This window comes from Lutra lutra, chromosome 1 (genome assembly GCF_902655055.1).
Source record: "Lutra lutra chromosome 1, mLutLut1.2, whole genome shotgun sequence".
Classification (NCBI taxonomy): domain Eukaryota; kingdom Metazoa; phylum Chordata; class Mammalia; order Carnivora; family Mustelidae; genus Lutra; species Lutra lutra.
The window spans coordinates 201,662,682-201,681,476 of record NC_062278.1 but is presented as its reverse complement, the minus strand read 5'-3'; the positions used below and the strand labels follow the sequence as shown (position 1 = coordinate 201,681,476).

The following is an 18,795-nucleotide window of genomic DNA, read 5'->3' as shown; positions in this document are numbered from 1 at the left end:
CCTTGTAGAAATATCTTCCACGGTAGGCACTCTGTACCTTTCTGACAGCACTAACACGGGAGTATTCTGTGGCATGTCTTACCACAGCACTAGAAGCTTCTCCAGGGCAGGGACCTCACTCTACTCTGCATTCCTCAAACTCCTGGCACCAGGGCTTCACTTCATGGCTATCTGGCGTTTGCTAAATGAATTTCTGTGGTATCAGATCATGATATCTCCAATTCATTACTGAGAAAAAAAATACAACTTTCTAATGCAGCAATAACACTGCTGCCCCCAGGGAAGGGTACTGCTGCTTCCACAAGAGAACGAAATTCAATGCCTACCATCTGTCTCAAGTCAGTTCCTCTGACTCGTCCTAGTGTGCAAACCAGCCAATCAGGAGCACCTTTCTCAACAAGAAGGAGTGGAAGAATCTGAGAGGTCATTAAAGCGGAGCCCCTGTATAAATGCACCAGGCACTACCCATAGGCAATCCCTTACCCTCCAAATTCTTCAAGTGAAAATATGCCTTCAAGCCACTGCTTCTTCTACCTGCTCTTTCAACACTGGATGGTCCAACATGCCAGGCTGTCCTGTGGTCTTATCTGACTAACCCTGTCTGCTGATTTCTATACTTCCTCTCATACCCCTTCTTGAAAGCACCTCCTCAAACCTTAAAACTTGCTTTCTGACACAGTGACTAATACTGTATGACACCTTCTTTGCCACAAACCCAAGACTACAAGTCACATCCTTTTGCCTGACTCCACTGGTCAAAATTACTCCCTAGAACACAAAATAAGCAGCAGAGAGAAGAGCCCAGCAGAGCACACACACACTTGGCTCAGGCACAGCCAGCAGCACCCTCAGTGGCTCAGAGACCCTGCAGGAAAAAACACTGGTGCTCACAGATACTCGTGCACGCCTGCCCACCACCGGCTCCACATGCATGTTCTCTGAGCACACACAAGGGTCACAGGGTAGGAACAGACGACCACAGAGAGAAAGAATATACTACCATCAACTGTCACGCATTTTAGAAGTGACAATAGCACACAGAGGAGATACTGATGGGGACACAAATATATGCTCTGAGCAGTGTTCTGAAGTTCTTCCAATAAGAGGTAAGAACTAGGGGCGCCTGGGTGGCTCAGTGGGTTAAAGCCTCTGCCTTTGGCTCGGGTCATGATCCCAGGGTCCTGGGATCGAGCCCCGCATCGGGCTCTCTGCTCAGCAGGGAGCTTGCTTCCCTCTCTCTCTCTCTCTCTCTCTGCCTGCCTCTCTGCCTACTTGTGATCTCTGTCTGTCAAATAAATAAATAAAATCTTGAAAAACAAAAAAAAAAAAGGTAAGAACTAGGGGCACCTGAGTGGCTCAGTCGGTTAAGCGACTGCCTTCGGCTTGGGTCATGATCCCAGGGTCCTGGGATTGGGGCCCACATTGGGCTTCCTGCTCAATAGAGAGCCTGCTTCTCCCTCTCCTTCTGACTGTCACTCTGCCTACTTGTGCTCTCTTTCTTCATCTCTCTGTCGAATAAATAAATAAAATCTTAAAAAAAAAAAAAAAAGGTAAGAACTAAGAACTCGGATTACTGAGATATATAGAACACTGTAGGGTTCAACTACAGAATGCATCACAATTCCAAATTCAGTTTCCTCAGAAATCACTGCACTGGACCCACAGCACCGTGTTTAAAATTCCTTACCAAGTAGCTCAAATAAAAATCAACTGGTAGGGCGCCTGGGTGGCTCAGTGGGTTAAGCCACTGCCTTCTGCTCAGGTCATGATCTCAGGGTCTGGGGAATCGAGTCCCTCATCGGGCTTTACGCTCAGTGGGGAGCCTGCTTCCGTCTCTCTCTCTGCCTACTTGTGATCCCTCTGTCAAATAAATAAATAAAAGCTTAAAAAAAAAATCAACTGGTTTGTTTGTTTGTTTTTATTTAGCTATATATCTGCCAAACAAGCAAAAGAACGCCAAAAAAAATTCCAGAAAGTGTTATAACTTGTTAGTCAATCTATGGTGCGGCAATTTTCTCAAAACCAAAATACAAAACAAATTATCTACATCTGTAACAGTGTAACAGGCAGGCTGCACTCCAGGCTGGGGCTTCGAGGCCGGTCCACGCCTCACTGGTGCAGGGGCATCTGCGGACGCTGCCTGCAGGGGAAGGCGGAGAGCGGCGGGCTGGCAGAAGGCCTCTGTGCGACTCTATCTCCAAGTGCGCTGACTCTACTGCATCCACTTGCTTCTTCTCTGCATTTGGGGGACAGGGAGTGGTTGGAGAATGGTCTCTACAAATACACTAACTCAGAAAAAAACTTTTAAGTATTAGACAGCTCATCTTAATCTAAGCACATTCAGTTGTCATTCGGGGTAATTTCCATGATACTGTTGTAGCATTAAAAGACTGGAAATAACCCAAAATGTATACAAACAGGAAACCAACTGAATAAATTAAGGTGCATCCTGGGGGTACCTGGCACATACCTACTAAGGTAGAACGTGTGGCCCTTGATCTCAGGGTTGTGAGTTGAAGCCCCAGCCTACCAAAAAAAAAAAAAAAAAAAAAGAAAGAAAGAAAGAAAAGAAAAGAAAAAAAAGGTACATCCATACAATAGACTCCTAGGTAATCATTAAAAGAATGAGGCCAAGCTTTGTGTACTTGGATACAACTAAGGTATTTTATTAATTTTTTTTTAGAATTATTTATTTATTTATTTGACAGAGAAATCACAAGCAGGTAGAGAGGCAGGCGGTGGGGGGGGCGGGAAGCAGGCTCCCTGCTGAGCAGAGAGCCCAATGCGGGCCTTGATCCCAGGATCCCAAGACCATGATCTGAGCCAAAGGCAGAGGCTTAACCCACTGAGCCACCCAGACGCCCTATCTAAGGTATTTTAAATGAAGAGTGCCACCAATTGTTTTTTTTAAGTGGGTGGGGAACTGTATGTTTTTATACAAATAAAATTTTTCTGGGAAACATAAAGAAACTAACAATAAAAGTGGCCTACAGAAGGGACTGAGGGACTGGGGGTCTCAGTTAAGGAATACAGTCTTTTTCACAATTCAGAAACATTTTACTATGTACACATCTCCCTATTTTTAAAAAATCAGTAAGTATTTAAGTCTATGATTATGACAAAATCAAAGCGGAGGAAGGAAAAGTGTTGCCTCTTAACAGCAATCTTACTTTTCTTACCTATCTCTAAATTCTTTGTGGCAAATATTTGCATTTATTTAAACAAAGGTAGATATAGAGAGGTCCACTCTGCCCTCCTCCTTCAAAACCATGATAATGTTCAATTTCTAGACATAATGCTAAAAAAAAAAAAAAAAAATGCACTTGCTTCCCCAACCAAGATGCATAAATCTCTTAAATGTTTCCCTTTGTTGTAACCAAAGTTTAAATGATTCAAATATATTAATAAATCCATAACTGAAGTTGTTACATTTCATGTTATTATTACGTTCCAATCACATTTTATGAGAAACAGTTTCCTCTAAGATCGTCTTATTGCTAAACCAACAAAGAACTTTGGTATTACTGAAGAGTCCAAATTTCCTAAACTCGCCCCAGCCAAAAGTTACTTCAGTCATAAACTAAAGGGTCCCTCCATAGCTTCAACATTTCCCAAACTTCCCCATTTCCAAAAAGGACTGGGGAGGAAGGATGCAGGCAAAGCCCAAGTAAGTGTGTCCGACCTTCTTCCACCTCTGTGGATGCCTTCCCTGGTCTCGGGGCCCCCAGAACACGGACTCAATGAACAACAGCGGGAGGACAGTGGATCCACTGGTGTGATTCGGAAGCCCCGAATCAGTCACATGTACCAGTCACACCGGGCAAACCAAATGTCGAGTGCTGTTGCCTCACCCCACACCCACAGAGAACGGGGCTGCTGGCAGCCGTCTCTGCACCCACCACCATGAGAAGTGAAGCAAATGCCTGGAGCTAATGCCCTTCACCTGGATTTTTACTAACAGAAATGTGCTTCTTAAGGATGTATAAATGTGCAGGTGCCCTGGCAAAAATAATGACGTAAGTTAATATGCTAATGAAAACAAAAGAAATGTTGCTAACCTAAAAGATTAACTAAAACAGACACTCCAAGCAGCAAAATATGACAAAATATTGACTCCTCATAAAAAAATTTCTGAACATCCAGAACTGAACTGTAATACTGTACAAAAATGTCCAGGCTTAGAAAAAAAAAAATTACTCCTTAGATCATTTACAAGTTGGTTGTTTATTCACACCCCCATGTAACATATATGTATTTGCCATGCACCGTTCTCAGTGCCAGGCGTGCCATGCTGATTAAGACAGACCCAGTCCCTCCTCGTACCGGCTGGTGGGAATGCTAACTTGTGCAGCCACTGTGGAAGACAGCATGGAAGTTCCTCAAAAATGTTAAAAATAAAACTACCCTCCAATCCAGCAATTGCCCTAGTGGGTATTTACCCCCAAAAAATACAAAAACGTTAATTGAAACAGAAACACACAGGGCGCCTGGGTGGCTCATTGGTTAAACGTCTGCCTTGGGCTCAGGTCATGATCCCAGAGTCCTGGGATCGAGCCCCACATTGAGCCCCACGTCGGGCTCCCTGCCCAGCAGGGAGTCTGCTCCTCCCTCTCCCACTCTCCCTGCTTGTGCCTGCTCTTTCTCTCTCTGTCAAATAAACAAATATGATCTTTTAAAAAAATAATAAGAAAGAAAGAAAAGAAACAGATACATGCACCCCTATGTTACTGCAGCATTATTTACAAGAGCTAAATTATGGAAGCCAGCTCAAGTGTCCATCGACAGATGAATGGAGAAAGAAGATGTGGCGTATAAATACAGTGGAATATTATTCAGCTGCAAAAAGAAGGAAGTCTTGCCATTTCCAACATGGATGGAGTAGAGAATATTACGCTAAGTTAAATAAGTCAGTCAGAGAAAGACAAATACTGTATGATTTCACTCAAATGAGGAATTTAAGAACAAACAAGCAAAGGGAAAAAGAGAGAGAGGTAAACCATGAAACAGACTCTTAACTCAAGAGAACAAACTGATGGTAACCAGAGTGGAGGTGGGGGGCGGGGGGAAATGGTTGAAACAGGTGATGGGCATCGAGGAGGACATGTGTGATGAGCACCAGATATTGTATGGACGGGACGTGCTGAATCATTCTATTGTACACCTGAAACTAATATAACACTGTTAACTACACTGGAATTAAGATTAAAACTTTAATTTAAAAAAAAAAGACCCAGTTCCTGTCTTCATGAAGTTTACAAGAGTAAACACAAGAACAAGGCATCAGGGCACTGTCTAGTTCTGTCACAAGAAACAATAAGGAAAAACATCCTCAGAGTAGATTTTCAGATTCTCTAGAGTGTGGCTTCAAAGCATATATAATAAATTGAAACTTCTAATTTAAATTTTAAAATGAGCTGAAATAAGATAACTTCATATAGCGGTAAGTGCCACAAAGAAAACCAAACACTAACGAGAATAGCGCCTGGAGTGGAGGTAAGGATGCTGAAGGAAGGTTTCATCCCTGAGCCGAACCCCTTCTGGTGAAAAGGAACAAACGCTAACAAGCGTGGTATGCTTGAGGGACAGGGAACCCATGAGGCTGTGCTGTGGGAAAGTGGTGGGAAAGTGGCAGAGAGGACTGGACAAACCACAAAGGGCATTATAGGCCACAAAAGGAGTTTGGATTTTATTCTAATGACTGTGGAAAGTCACTGGCAGCCTCGAAGCCTGGGAGTGACAAGAGGGAATCTGATTAAACATAATAGCTTCTTGTTTAGAACACAATCCATCTTCAAGGAGAAAGAACATTACAAGCCGCCGTGTGGCAATGTCGCTTCTGTGCTCTCATCAGCCATAGCTGCTCCGCTCTCTACTCTCCGCCAGGTTGTGTGCAAGGTACTGTACACAGGGTCTCTGATCTTGAGCTCACAGCCTGGTGGAGATGAGAAGCACGGGACAGATGATTATAGCTGTGATATTTGTAAGAGTGGAGCATGTTGGGGTGCCTGGGGGGCTCAGTGGGTTAAAGCCTCTGCCTTCGGCTCAGGTCATGATCTCGGGGTCCTGGAATCGAGCCCTTGCTCGGGCTCTCTGCTCAGCGGGGAGCCTGCTTCCTCCTCTACTCTCTGCCTGCCTCTCTGCCTACTTGTGATCTCTGTCTGTCAAATAAATAAATAAAATCTTTAAAAAAAAAAAAAAAAAAGAGTGGAGCACGTACAACGCCAGCGAGCACCCAGGGCAAAGGGTAACCGGGCCTGGAGGAGTCCAGGCAGAACGACCTCACACAAGACCGGAATCAGAGTCCTGTAGAGGGCAAGCAGGGATTTCCTCAGTGCACTCCCCTCTGGGCAACACCCAAGCCACTGGTGGGACACAAGAAAATGTAGGCGCTACAAAGACTCCTTCTTTTAAAGTATATTACGTAGGATTTTTATGGTGGAATGGAGGAAAAAAGTTAACACATAAAATTTGCAACCGCAACTTCACAGGTATTGGTTAATTTTATTAAGAACTTCAAAAGCACAAACTTCTAGTTTTAAAATAAATTAAGTCCTAGAGATTAACATACAGCACGGCAACTATAGGTAGTAACACTGTACCACGTATTTGCTAAGAGAATAAAAAAGTTCTTATCAGAAGAAAAAAAAGGCTTTTGTTAACTGTGTGTGGTAACGGATGTTAACCAGACTTATTGCGGAGGCCGTCCCCCAATATATACAAATACTGAACCATTACGCTGTATACCTGAAACCAATACAATGTTGTATGTCAACTGTAGCCCAACTTTAAAATTAATAATCTTTTAAAAAGAACTTTATCTGTGTGTGTGTGTGTGTGTGTGTGTGTCTATTACCCATCATGAGCTGGGGTTAAAGACTTTTTTGAATACCAACTTTCTCGCAGTCATTTTTATGCTCCCCAACCAATACAGGCTTTCATCAAAGTTTTCAGAGATGTAGAAAAAGTTCCAAATACTCTCTACTTGGATTAAAAAAATGATTAACAATCTCCTGAAAGCTTTCTCTGTGTCTGCACACGGGCATATACATGTACTTCCAGAGCTACCTGGAAGTGTTGGACACATGACGACATCTCACCTCTAAACTCTTCAGCTGCTGTCCCCCAGTAGAAAGGGCATTCTCCTATATAATCACAACACTATTAGTACACCTAAAAAAAAGAGAAAAAAGAAAAAATATCAACAACTCTTTAATATCATCTATCATCAGGTACATAGTTTCAAAATTTTTTAAATACAAGGAAAGGGTTTTATTGAGAAACTTACTGAAGGAATGTATTTTCATAAACTGATTAGATTTACTTTTATTTATATTTCACTATTTTTCATTTCTTTTTTTTAAGCTTTTTTTAAATTTATTTATTTGACAGGCAGAGATCACAAAGTAGGCAGAAAGGCAGGCAGAGAGAGAGAGGAGGAAGCAGGCTCCCCGCTGAGCAGACACCCCAATGCGGGGGCTCGATCCCAGGACCCTGGGATCATGACCTGAGCCGAAGGCAGAGGCTTTAACCACAGAGCCACCCAGGTACCCCACTATTTTTCATTTCTAAATGTAATAATACTTTTAAGTTAAAAGTCTAATTTTTAGGGGCACCTGCGTGGCTCAGTTGCTTAAGCGTCTGTCTTCAGCTCAGGTCATGATCTCGGGAGTCCGGGGATGGAGCCCGCATGGTTGTGGTCTGGCTCCCTGCTCAGCAAGGACTCTGCTTCTCCCCCTCCCTTTGCCCCTCCGTCCCGTGTGCACTTTCTCTCAAATAAATAAATAAAATCTTTTTTTAAAAAAAGATCAATTGTTAAAAGTCAATTTGTTAAATATACAAGAATGATTACAGTAATCAAACATGGCAAAAAAGTGTGAAAGTGGCCCATGCAAGACTGACATTTTGGAAGTGCTGTGTCAGTGGAAGGACACTCTAGACAAAGGGACCTCCCAGGAAAAGGATGCATGAAGAGCAGGGTGTCCATGAGGGAGAGAGAGGTGAGTGGGATGGTCACTGAAGGGAAGCTCTGTGAGGGCTCTGCCTGCTTTCCTGAAGAGTTTGGACTTCACCCTACTGGCAGTGGAAGTTTTACACTATACAATCACGTTTGTTGACAAAGTTCTTCTGGCCACAGTCTGTCAGATGGACTGGAGAGCAGGGAAGATTGCGGCAGGGGTGGGCGGGGGGGGCATTTGGAATTAAGAGAACAAGGTTTATACTTTTCACTGCAAATATTTTAGTTACATTATGGGTTGAATAAACCTGCTATACTGGTAAAGGGACAAAACAAAAACATAAAATTAAGCTTATCTTGAATGTTCATGTTACTGAAATGCAGCTTTAAAGACAGAAAGGTATAGTCAGGAGAGACTAAATTTTGAAAGGAGCCCTTGGGCACTTGTGAAGTTTTCAGCATTTAATGGAGCTGGCTCTTTTTTTTTTTTTTTTTAAGATTTTTATTTATTTATTTGTCATAGAGAGAGAAGCGAGAGTGAACACTGGAGCTGGCTCTTTTTAATACCCAGTTTCACTTTCCAAAGTGGTTTTCCTTTTCCTTGGCAAGATTCATCACTGGCACTAATTTTGTATTTATCAGTCACAATTAAAACTTTCCAAAGGAAAACCAATGGGAAAGAGGTGGGGTGCAAAACAGATAAAGCGATTTTCAAATACACAGAGTGCCCTCAGGACACTACTGGCAGTAACTGCAGGAGCTCCATGCACAGAGTCCAGGGGCCAGATGCCAAACCTGCCTCAAGGAGGAGGAGGCGGAGGGCAGCACTGCGAGGCTGGCTAAGGGCAGGACCGGACACTGGCCCTTCACTCCCTTCCTCCCCCGGACACCTCCACTTGTGTTTATGTTACACACTGCGCTTCCTAGAAAGATTCATTTGAACAAAATGTTCCTTAGCTTTAAAAATGTCTCAAAGCAAAGGAGTCAGATTTGCATGAATATTCCTAAATCGGAGGCTGGTAATTCAAGAAGACTCTGCGTTCCACAAGAGAGCTGCCGGGGGACAAAACAAACACCATCACTGAAGAGGAACATCAAGAAAGAGACCTGGACAGACAGGCCTGCTGGAGGAGCAGCAGCTTCAGGGTAGAATGAGGGGCTGTGGGTGTCTGGGACCTGCGTCTTTTGAGGGCCCAGTGAGGCAACCAAACTGGAGATCCAGACAGCAAGAGACATGTGGATGTAAAGCTTAGCAGAAAGGGTTAGGAAGGCACAAGGGCTAGGGGAAGGTGAACGTGGATGAATCCACCAAGACAGATGTAAACAGAGAAACAAGGGAAGGTCTGAAAAAGTCACAGAAGGCAAAAGAAAAGGCTCTTCCTCAAGACAGAACCCCGGGGGCCACGCACGCACAGGGCCACTTCAAGAGGGGACCCTAAATGCAAGATAGCCTGTGTCCAAGAACAGAGAGAGCACAGGCTAGACAGCTTGGGGGTGGTAGTCTACGAAGCAGAGGTTGCAGAAGGACAACGGGGCAAGGGTAAGGGTACTGGCTAGGAAGCAAGTGAAAGACTAGATAATGGGTCCAGGTCTGAAGGGGCTGGAACTCTGAGAGAAAAAGGAGATCACAATGAGGTCCAAGATGAGACAGGGGAATACAGAAGCCCCTCGAGGAAGCTACAGAAGAACAGCACACCAAAACTTAAGATTTTGCTAGTAGAGGTGTTCTGGAAAGAGCTCCTTTTAGACAAGTTCACAGGAAGCCAAAATCGGAGTAAAGGGTTGGGACAATGTCTTCAGAACCCTGTAATGCCTTAAGGAGGCAGCAGGAGTCATGCAATCCTCCCCTCCAGCACTCACTGCAGAGAAGGGACACCCACCCTAGCAGGGAAGGCCAGAGCTGGGCCTACCCAGCCCCTTGTCATGCCTACTACAGGCAACAGGGTCTGGCAAAAGTCATTTAAAGCTGCTCTCAGTTCACCCAGGAGCCTCTATCTCCCCATAAGGAAAACAGGGCCCCAATAACACCTAGGAGATCTAAGTTTGTTTTCCAATTTGTGTAAAATGTTACTTGTATTAAAAATAATAACTGTGCATATTTTAAATGCAAATATAACTCGTGCTTGAGGACTGGGAAATTAGCTTTAAAAAGGAAACAAAATGGAGGTGGCTGCTGGGTCAGTTGGTAGAGCTTGTGTCGCTTGATCTCAGGGCTGTGAGTTCAAACCCCACACTGGGCAGGTAGCTTACTTACAAAAAAATAACAATAATGTCTCATCTAACAGTTTACTTACAAACCCCAATGCTTATTTTAAAAATTAACAAACTGACTCGTATATAAACTGGTCTCTTCACAATATTTAACTGACAATTCAGGAGCAAGACACACACCAGGGAGAATGGAGTAAAAGGTGCTCATTAGTGTGCTAGGGAGAGTATCAACCACCAAAGAAACGGACACATTCAGAAAAACCTTACTAATTCTAAGCAGCAACTAACCACTCTGATTTCCTTAAGAACTGAGAAGTTAAGGCACCAAAAAAAAAACAAAAACCACCAAGGCTTCACAACATTGTCAATTTTTCAAGGGTTTCAAGAAAAATAGTCAAAAGCAGCCTCGTCAAGAAGATAGTGACGGGGTGGGGATCCAGAGGTACCCCCAAAGGACCCGCCCTCCCCCAGTAACGGACGGCATTCGGGAGAGTCACCCCATGCGTACTCCCAAACACGGGCCAGGCACTACAAAATAAGAGTCAAAACAATAGTGAAAGAAAAAACGTCCACCTCTTTGGCCGTTCTGGAACTACTGACTGCTCCACTCATAATCCTCAGCTCTGTCAGACCTGCCTTCCCTGTCTGAGACTGGCTATCTGAATGACACAAATGCAAAGTGAAAGCAACGCAATAAACTTAAAATCTGAGGCATTAATTATGTAAAATCATTATTATGTAGGTTATTGAGCCTCCACGAAACCAGAAGTGAGATGTTCAATATGGCAAAACCTCAACTCACCGGGACAGCTGGCGAATGAGTCACCACCGACTCACGCTGCTCAGAGCAGAAGGCTTGTTGACGATCTGAGCACAAACTTTCTGGACTCACTGTTCTGGGGAGAGGCTCCAACCCGGACCAACACAGTGAACAGTTGTGATTACCCGGGAAGATGTAGTCCCAGGACACACAAGGCTCTCTGTCCCCACCCAGGTGAGACCCCAGACTGCAGCGACCCTGCTCTCACGCTCCCGTCCCCCACCCTGCCGGCCCACGCCGCTTCCATCTCTCTGACGTCCCGACAGCCAAGAGTGCCAGGACTGCATCTGAGGAAGAGGCACCTGGTTCTCACAGCTCTGCGGGCAGCCTCCAGACTCTTCCAAGGGAAAGAAAAGAGCCCTCCTGCACAGGGTTCTGTGACCTCTATTTCACCTGCTGCCAAAAATCTTTTTAAAAACGTATTTCCTGGGCGCCTGGGTGGCTCAGTGGGTTAAGCCGCTGCCTTTGGCTCAGGTCATGATCTCAGGGTCCTAGGATCAAGTCCCTCATCGGGCTCTCTGCTCAGCGGGAAGCCTGTTTCCCTCTTTCTGCCTGCCTCTCTGCCTACTTGTGATCTGTCAAATAAATAAAATCTTTAAAAAAGAAAAACAAAAAAAACGTATTTCCTCACAAGGCAATTCTAATGAACATGCTACGGTAGAGACGAGCCCTGAAGACATTATGGTGAACCAGCCACTCGCCAGAACCCAGATACACAGGACTCCACGTCCCTGAGGCAGCCAGAGTTGTCAGTCGTAAGACGGGAAGTACAATGCTGTCTGCCAGGGGCTGGCAGGGAGGGGGGGGGGGGGCGGTTACTGTCCATGGCCTTGGAATTTCAGTTTGGGAAGATGAAAACACTCTAGAAATGGAAAGCAGTGGCAACTGAACAACACTGTGAATGTAGTTAATGCTGCTGAGTTGTACATTTTAAAATGGGACATTTTGGGATGCTTGGGTGGCTCAGTCGGTTAAGCGTCTGCCTTCAGCTCAGGTCATGATCCCGGGCTCCTAGGATCGAGCCCCGCATCACTGGGCTCCCTGCTCAGTGGGGAGCCTACTTCTCCCCCTCTCCCCTGCTTATACTCTACCTCTAGCTATCTCTCTTTCTCTCTCAAATAAATAAAATTTTTTTAAAAATAAATAAAATAAAATGTGAAATTTTATGTTATGTATAATTCCCCACTGTTCACTATGTTCTAGACAGGTGACATGCTAAGTGATTGTGTTGTCACCATCTCATTCCAAGAATGTTATTTATTTTGACACAAGTAAAAATGAGCTAAAATGGTATCTTAAAATTATGATCCCAAATTACTATGTATTATTTTTAACATGGAGAAAGTACGTTTTACCAAAATGACCCATAAGAAAGAACACTAGCAAAAACTCTGAGACCAGAAAGCACTCTAATCTGGGGAGCAAATTAATGTGAAAAGAATGAAAAACTACCAGCAACTCACAGGAAGTCTTACCACCGAGCAGATATTACACAACAGCCCCCTCAAATATATTTTTTAAACTATTCAGGGTAAAAATAATTAATAATTTGGAATTCAAATCAAAATACTTGTTGGTTAACACTAAATTGAATGTCAGCAGGAAAAACTCGAGGTATTTTAATAACAGCTCAATTTCTCCGCCCATCTCTTGTTGTCATTCCAAATACGTGACTGTCCTGCACTTGCCACTGCGACAAACTCCCTTCCCTCGCTCATCGAAGACCTTCTCCAAATGTCCAGACCAAACACGTAATCTCAACTACCTTATCCACCCCAAATCAATCAGTGTAGCAAGTAACCCATCTCAATTAAGGAGAAATGTCAAAACGGAACCTGCAGGCAGCACCGGACACCATGAGAAATGCCGCCTTGTAGCCTCTCCCTGCACAGCCAAATGCCTGACTCTGAAGTTACCAACTATGAAACCACAAAGTTCGAAACATATTATCTTGTAGCACAACATACAGGCTACATCTTTTGTTTTTTAATTATGTCCTTGAGTGGTCATCTAAAGATTAAGCGAGCTGAATAAAGTTTAAAACATCCTCTTGGATAAGAGACTAGAAATTAATCAGATACAAATCTTCAGGTGCCTCTGAGTTAAAGGCAAAGGTTTACATTCAAACTTGTTAAAACTTCTGCAGTGAAATCATAGTTTTTCTACTACTAACTTGTCTTTGTTCTTATCCTCTCTCCCACTTTTGTAAAATTTAAATATGAACTTGCAAGAACCTGACCACATCCTTTTTATTTTAAATCATTTTCCAGTGGGGCTAGTACCACTTGAAGAAACAGTCATATCAAAATCCTGCTCCCTAAAGCCTAATGGTTCAAAATCTCCCCCAGTAACCAAAATCCCTAGAGACTTTTATCCAATTTAACAACTATGTATAAGGAGAAATATTTTTTAATTACAAAACATCCCAGTTAGGTAATAAATACTATCTACTAAAAGAAAACTACCCTGCAATTACAAAGTTATAGGAAATCATAAGATAGAAAATCTTTAATATAAAAATTTTGACATTCAAAATACCTGCCTACATAATGGTCTGCTTTCTGGATTGTATTCACTTATTTAATATGAACATAAAATGAAGTTTTAATGGAAAGGTCAATGAAGTTTAGACAGTCACCTGTTCTATAGACTTCAGAGTCAAATGATGTCTGCATCCACACCCTCACTCTGTAGCCAAGCCCAGCCTAGTTACCATCGTGAAAGCAAAAATACCCTACAGAACCAGCAAGGTTATGGACAGGAAAAGCAATTTTAAAGAGAAGAATCAAAATTTTTAAAGAAACAAATATCAAAAGAGGAAATGCCCTTTTATATGCATTTTGTTTCTCATGTTGCATCTTTAGTTGCATCTCTCAAAATTTAATAAATTTTAAGTGAAATATCTGACAATGCAAAAGTTAAGAAATCTAAAAAGATGCGCACACGTGCACACACACACACAAAACCAGTGCATCAATTTTAACTAAGTGATGGATTACTATCTTAGCTAATGATGCTGTGAATCTTGGGAGTAGAATAACCAAATCCAGCTTAGCTGTTGGCTAATCAACTGACTGGCCTGATCAAAGAAAACAGAATTATTCAGCAGAAACCATTTCACTAAAGAAAATCTTTGAACTTTGCGGACTATGCCCCCATAAATCTCTACCACAGGCCTTAACACTGTTCCCAACTCTGCATCACACAGGTGTCCTTGCAGTAAAAAAAAAAACAGGCCATTGCGAAGAATTACCAAGAATTCACTGACAACTTCTAACTCCTTCCCTTTAGGAGCAGAAACAAAATGTATAGGACTACATTAAAAGGTATTTGGGAAGAATAAGCAAATTGTTGGAAGTACTTGCTTCAGTGGAGAATATAAAAAACCCAACTTCCTAGAGGGCCAATATAAAAGGGTATCCTAAGCATGTTGAAATTAAAAAAAAAAAATTAACCACACCTGGCATAATTTTTAGTTACCCTTTGTTTTTGCTTTCACCACTAGAGTTTTAATGACTTGATAAACCAGGCAAATATCCTGCATATATAAATCAAGTTAATTGCTGTCATTTAAAAGGTTGTTAAAGCTTTATGCCCACATTCTTTAATTCACTGAACTTTAAAAAATCAATTTTCATTCAATTTTCTCAGCAAATTCTAGGCTTTAAGGAACTGATTCATCTACTAACACCTTAAACACTGACTTGTTGGGAAAGTTCATGATCCATCCTCCCAACCTGCTGTCTGGAAATACACCAGTATTCCAAAAATGGGAAGTAACACGTCGGTACTGGGCCTGTGACCACAAGGATGCCCAACAACCATGGATCCAAATCTGCAAAGCCTTGCCTCAGCTGACAAGTAGCCTTCTGGCTAAGAAGTTCACAATTCCAGGTAGTTAAAAGTGTAAAAACTGTTATAAAAGCATTTAGAGTCATGGCAAAAATGACCATAACTCCAGGTTTACACACCTGTTGTCCTTCAGCTTAATACTGCCCCTCACCCTTAAAAGGGTCCTGTTATGTAAAAAAAAAATTCACCAGTGGTGCCAGAAGTGGTCACCTTGGGGAGGGGAAAGGTGCCTGCTGAATGAGAGCAATGTAAAGGGAGCCCTTTGGGAGGCTGAAAGCACTGTGCGTCTTGATCTGAGTGTGGTTATTAGGGCACACAGGTCATGTAAGTTCTTACTGTAAATTAGACCTCAATTAAAAATACATACATAATTTTTAAAACACATTGAAATACATTTGTAAATGTCTTTGTTCAAACAAGAGACACAAAATAACACTAGATGTAGCAACTAAGATTTTTTTTCCAAATGTATTTTAATTAAGATGTATATTTATTGTGAGCACTTTTATGTAGAACCTGTCAAAATACAGACTGTGATTTTTTTTAATCTCTCATTTTAAAAAGTTGCCAAATTGACATCTGAAAGCATGCAGAAAGATGAGCTATTCATTCTCTGATTTTGCAACTAAGGAAAACCAAACCTTTAGGGTAAGAACCATATGGAGATAAGGCAGCCAGTCAATGACAACAGTAGAACAGCACTGTCCTGAGCTTGAGCCACTCCCGTTTCCACCGGGCCATTACTTTTGTGATCTTATAAACAAATATGAACTCTGGCTCTACCCATGGCCAAGGAGGATTCAACACGCTCCTCAAAATACCAGGCCAACAGGCCCCAAAGTGCACACACAAAGACACACTCATCTTCCCCCTTTCTAGACAGTTGGCAAATGATCAATTACATTTTCAGGCAGGCATTTTTCTTGCGATGCAATCAAGTGTGACATCTTTAAAATGTGGTTCAGGAGGAAAAGGTATATGCAGGGATTGGCAAAATCCATCTTATTTCCTTTCAAATCTCTTTGATGGTTACTTGGTTCTCAAAACTATGTCACTAAGTAGGACTCAGGAAAACATCGCTAGGGGCCATTCACCAGCAAGGCTTTGGGTGACCCGCTGGGAATCACCCCCACTAAATAGAAATCTTGCCTCTGCCCGAGGTGTCCCACCCAACTCTCCGCACAGAACAAGACTTGCAGGTGACCTGTGCCTTGCGGCTCAGTTTCCGATCCCAGTGAACAGCTGACATCTCGCTAAAAACTTAACATACATCCTTTCCGCGGGAATTTATTTCTGTTCTCACAAGGCGTTTCTGCTCCCCACCAGAGCAGGCCTTCCTTCACAGGACTCTCTGCTCGCCTCTCCACCGTCTCGTCTTTACGGTTTAAAACGAGACTTGAACAGAAATCGAAACGGTCGCGGCCCTCCCGAGCGCAAGTCGGGGCCCCGAGCGAGCGGGTCCGGCCCGGGTCGGCCGGCGGGTGCCGGGCGAGCCCACTACCCGCTCGCGCGCGGCTCCGGGGAGGCCCGGCGCACTCCCACCACGCTGGCCCGAAGCAACCGGTTGTGGCGGCCGCTAGACGCTCTCCAACAGCGCAGCGGCCACCTCGGCCCTCCGAAGTTCCGACCGCCGCGCGGGCAACGCGCCCCCCCGACCCCCGCTGCGGGTTCGCGCCCCGGCCCCGGAGCGAGCCCGGGGGGCGGGTCCGCGGGGGCTCGGCGGGCGGGAGCGCGGGACGCGCCGGGAGGGGCGCGCGGCGGGCCCAGCGCGCCGGGGAACTTGGGCGCCCGCCGGTACCGCCGCCCGGCCACTTTCCTTTCACGCCCCCGGGGCGGCCGCGCATTGCGCCGCCCGCCCGGGGCCGCGGGCCGCCGCAGCCGCCGCTAGCCGCCGCGGCGAGGCGCCCAGGCGCGCTCCTGAAGCCCGCCCGGCCGGCGCGCGGGGCCGCGGGGGCGCGCGAGGCCGCGCGCGGGCGCCGCGCTGCCCCCCCCCCGCCCCGCCCCCGCCCCCAACGTGCCGCCGCCGCCCGTTGGCGCCTCAGCCCGCGCGCCCGCCGCCCGCCGGCTCCCGGCGGTTTTTCGTTGGCAAAGTTGCGCGGCCCCCTCGAGGGGGGCGCCGCGCGGTCCCCCGCCCCAGCGCCGCCGCCGCCCCTTCAGGCCGCCGCGCGGGAAGGCCCAGCTGGCGGCCCCGCTTTTTTACCTGCCGGGAGTTTTCGCGCGCGCCCTCGCTCGATCGCTGGCTTTTCCCCTTCTCGCGCTCGTTTTCTTTCTTTCTTTCCTTCTTTTCGCTTCCCCGCGCGGGCGCTTTTTCCGCTCGCGCCACCCGCGCTCGCCCGCTCGCGCCCTCCTTCCTGCTGGGCTCGGCGGAGCGGGGCGGCCGGCAGCTCTCCCCGCCCCCCTCCACCCGCGCTCCGGCGGAGGCGGCGGCGGCGCTCCGCGCTCCGACTCATTCCAATATGGCACGGGTGCAGGGCGCATGCGTCCGCGCGCCCCCCCCCCCCATCCGCGCTCCTCCCGGCAGCCCGCGCCCCTCGCGCCGCGCGCGTGGCGCCCCCGGGCGGGGATCCCCCGGGCCGGGCCTCCCGGAGTCGGCCCGCAAGTCTTCCAGACCCGCTGGGGCCGCGCGGAATGCGAGGTGTTCCAGCAGTGAGGGGTCGGGGAGGGGGTGCTCGGCCCGCCAGCCACCCCCGCCCCTCGTGCCCCAGCCACAACTTGCCGCGGACATCCCCGAGGCCGCGGCGCAGGGCAAGCGGCAGCGCCTCCGGCCCCCGACGGCAAGGCGGCCGGGTGCGGGAGGGTCCGGAGAGGGAGACGCGCTCCAGGGACCCAACGCCCGCCCTGTCCCTTACCCGATCCACGAGGGAAGGGCCCTCGCGCCTCACCTCGGGGTGTGCACGGAGCCTCACGGAACCCACTGGCGTCCACCGGTCGGTCCCGGCGCCGGGGCCGGGGCGAAGCGCGCCGCTGTCGTCCGCACGTGACCGCCTCGGGCAAGATGGCATGAGCGGAGGAACGGACCGAGCGGCGGCTGAGCCCAGATGGGCGCGTGTTGCAGCCAGAGAGGGCTGCGTCCACCCGCCTGGCCCACGTCGGGGATCTGATGCGTCCTTCGAGACCTGGAAGGGCACCCAAGTGCCCAGTGTCTGCGAAGTCAGCCTCGGGCCCCCAGGCGCACTGGGTGTCTTCAGGCCACCGCAGGAGGCGCCCTGTAAATCCGAGTTTTCCTGCCGCTCGGGGCCCTAGCGAGGGGGCATAAGAGGCTGCCGAATTCGGGCAGGAGAACCGGGGGCCCGGAGCAGGGACGGAAGTTCAAAGGTGGCTGCAAGGATTCCTCGCAACCCAAGGTGCCCACCAGCGGTTACGTTCTCCCAGTTCGCCCCTTCCCTTGCGAGTGCAGATGCCGGTGGGACACCCTCCTCCTCCCCTCTTGCTATGGGAAGTTGCCTCCGGAAGGGAGTCCTCCTGCAGCCGAGACCCAGGAGTGCCCCGACTCCCCGGCCGGGGAGGAGGTCTCCGACTGGGCGCTGATGACTCTTTCCTTTAAGGAAGGAGAGGCCCCACCGCAAGAACGAGATCTGAGGTGCCAAACGCGCTGAGAAATATTACCCCACTTTACAGACAAACTTGCCCAAAGTCACGCTGCTAGCTGAATTTGATTTTTTTTTTTAACCATCACTTAAAAGACAACATGACAACTAGAGCAAGAAAAATGTACAAATAAAGTATCCATAATACTAGGAAACCCATAAAACCTTCCACCTATATACATGTCTTTACAAAGTTGCAACCAGCCACGCATTTTTCTCTTGTGTTTGCTACTATCACTTCACATTTTCTTCTATTCACATGATTCATTCTGAAGGTGTGCAGGGATCCTCCTACATTTACTCGGTCTCCCAATGTGGTATATTTGGGTTCTTTACCCAAAGAACCCAAATACTGTTTGCTAATATGTCCT

General features: G+C 46.5%; 1 protein-coding gene across 5 annotated transcripts in view; it reads right to left on the bottom strand.

Moving 5' to 3' along the window:
- SFMBT1 (Scm like with four mbt domains 1) overlaps positions 1-17,292 on the bottom strand; it is a 122,498-nt gene extending 105,206 nt beyond the window's left edge. For 2 of the 5 annotated variants that reach the window (XR_007120976.1, XM_047691947.1), the window contains exons 1-2: positions 17,038-17,291; positions 7,098-7,170 (exon numbers count right to left, since the gene is read on the bottom strand). The gene's annotated coding sequence lies outside the window, so the exon portion shown is untranslated. Of the gene's footprint in view, positions 1-7,097; positions 7,171-17,037 lie in introns of all 5 variants that reach the window. The other 3 variants (XM_047691940.1, XM_047691969.1, XM_047691961.1) reach the window with 2 other exon arrangements.
- Between the last annotated feature and the right edge of the window lie 1,503 nt (positions 17,293-18,795).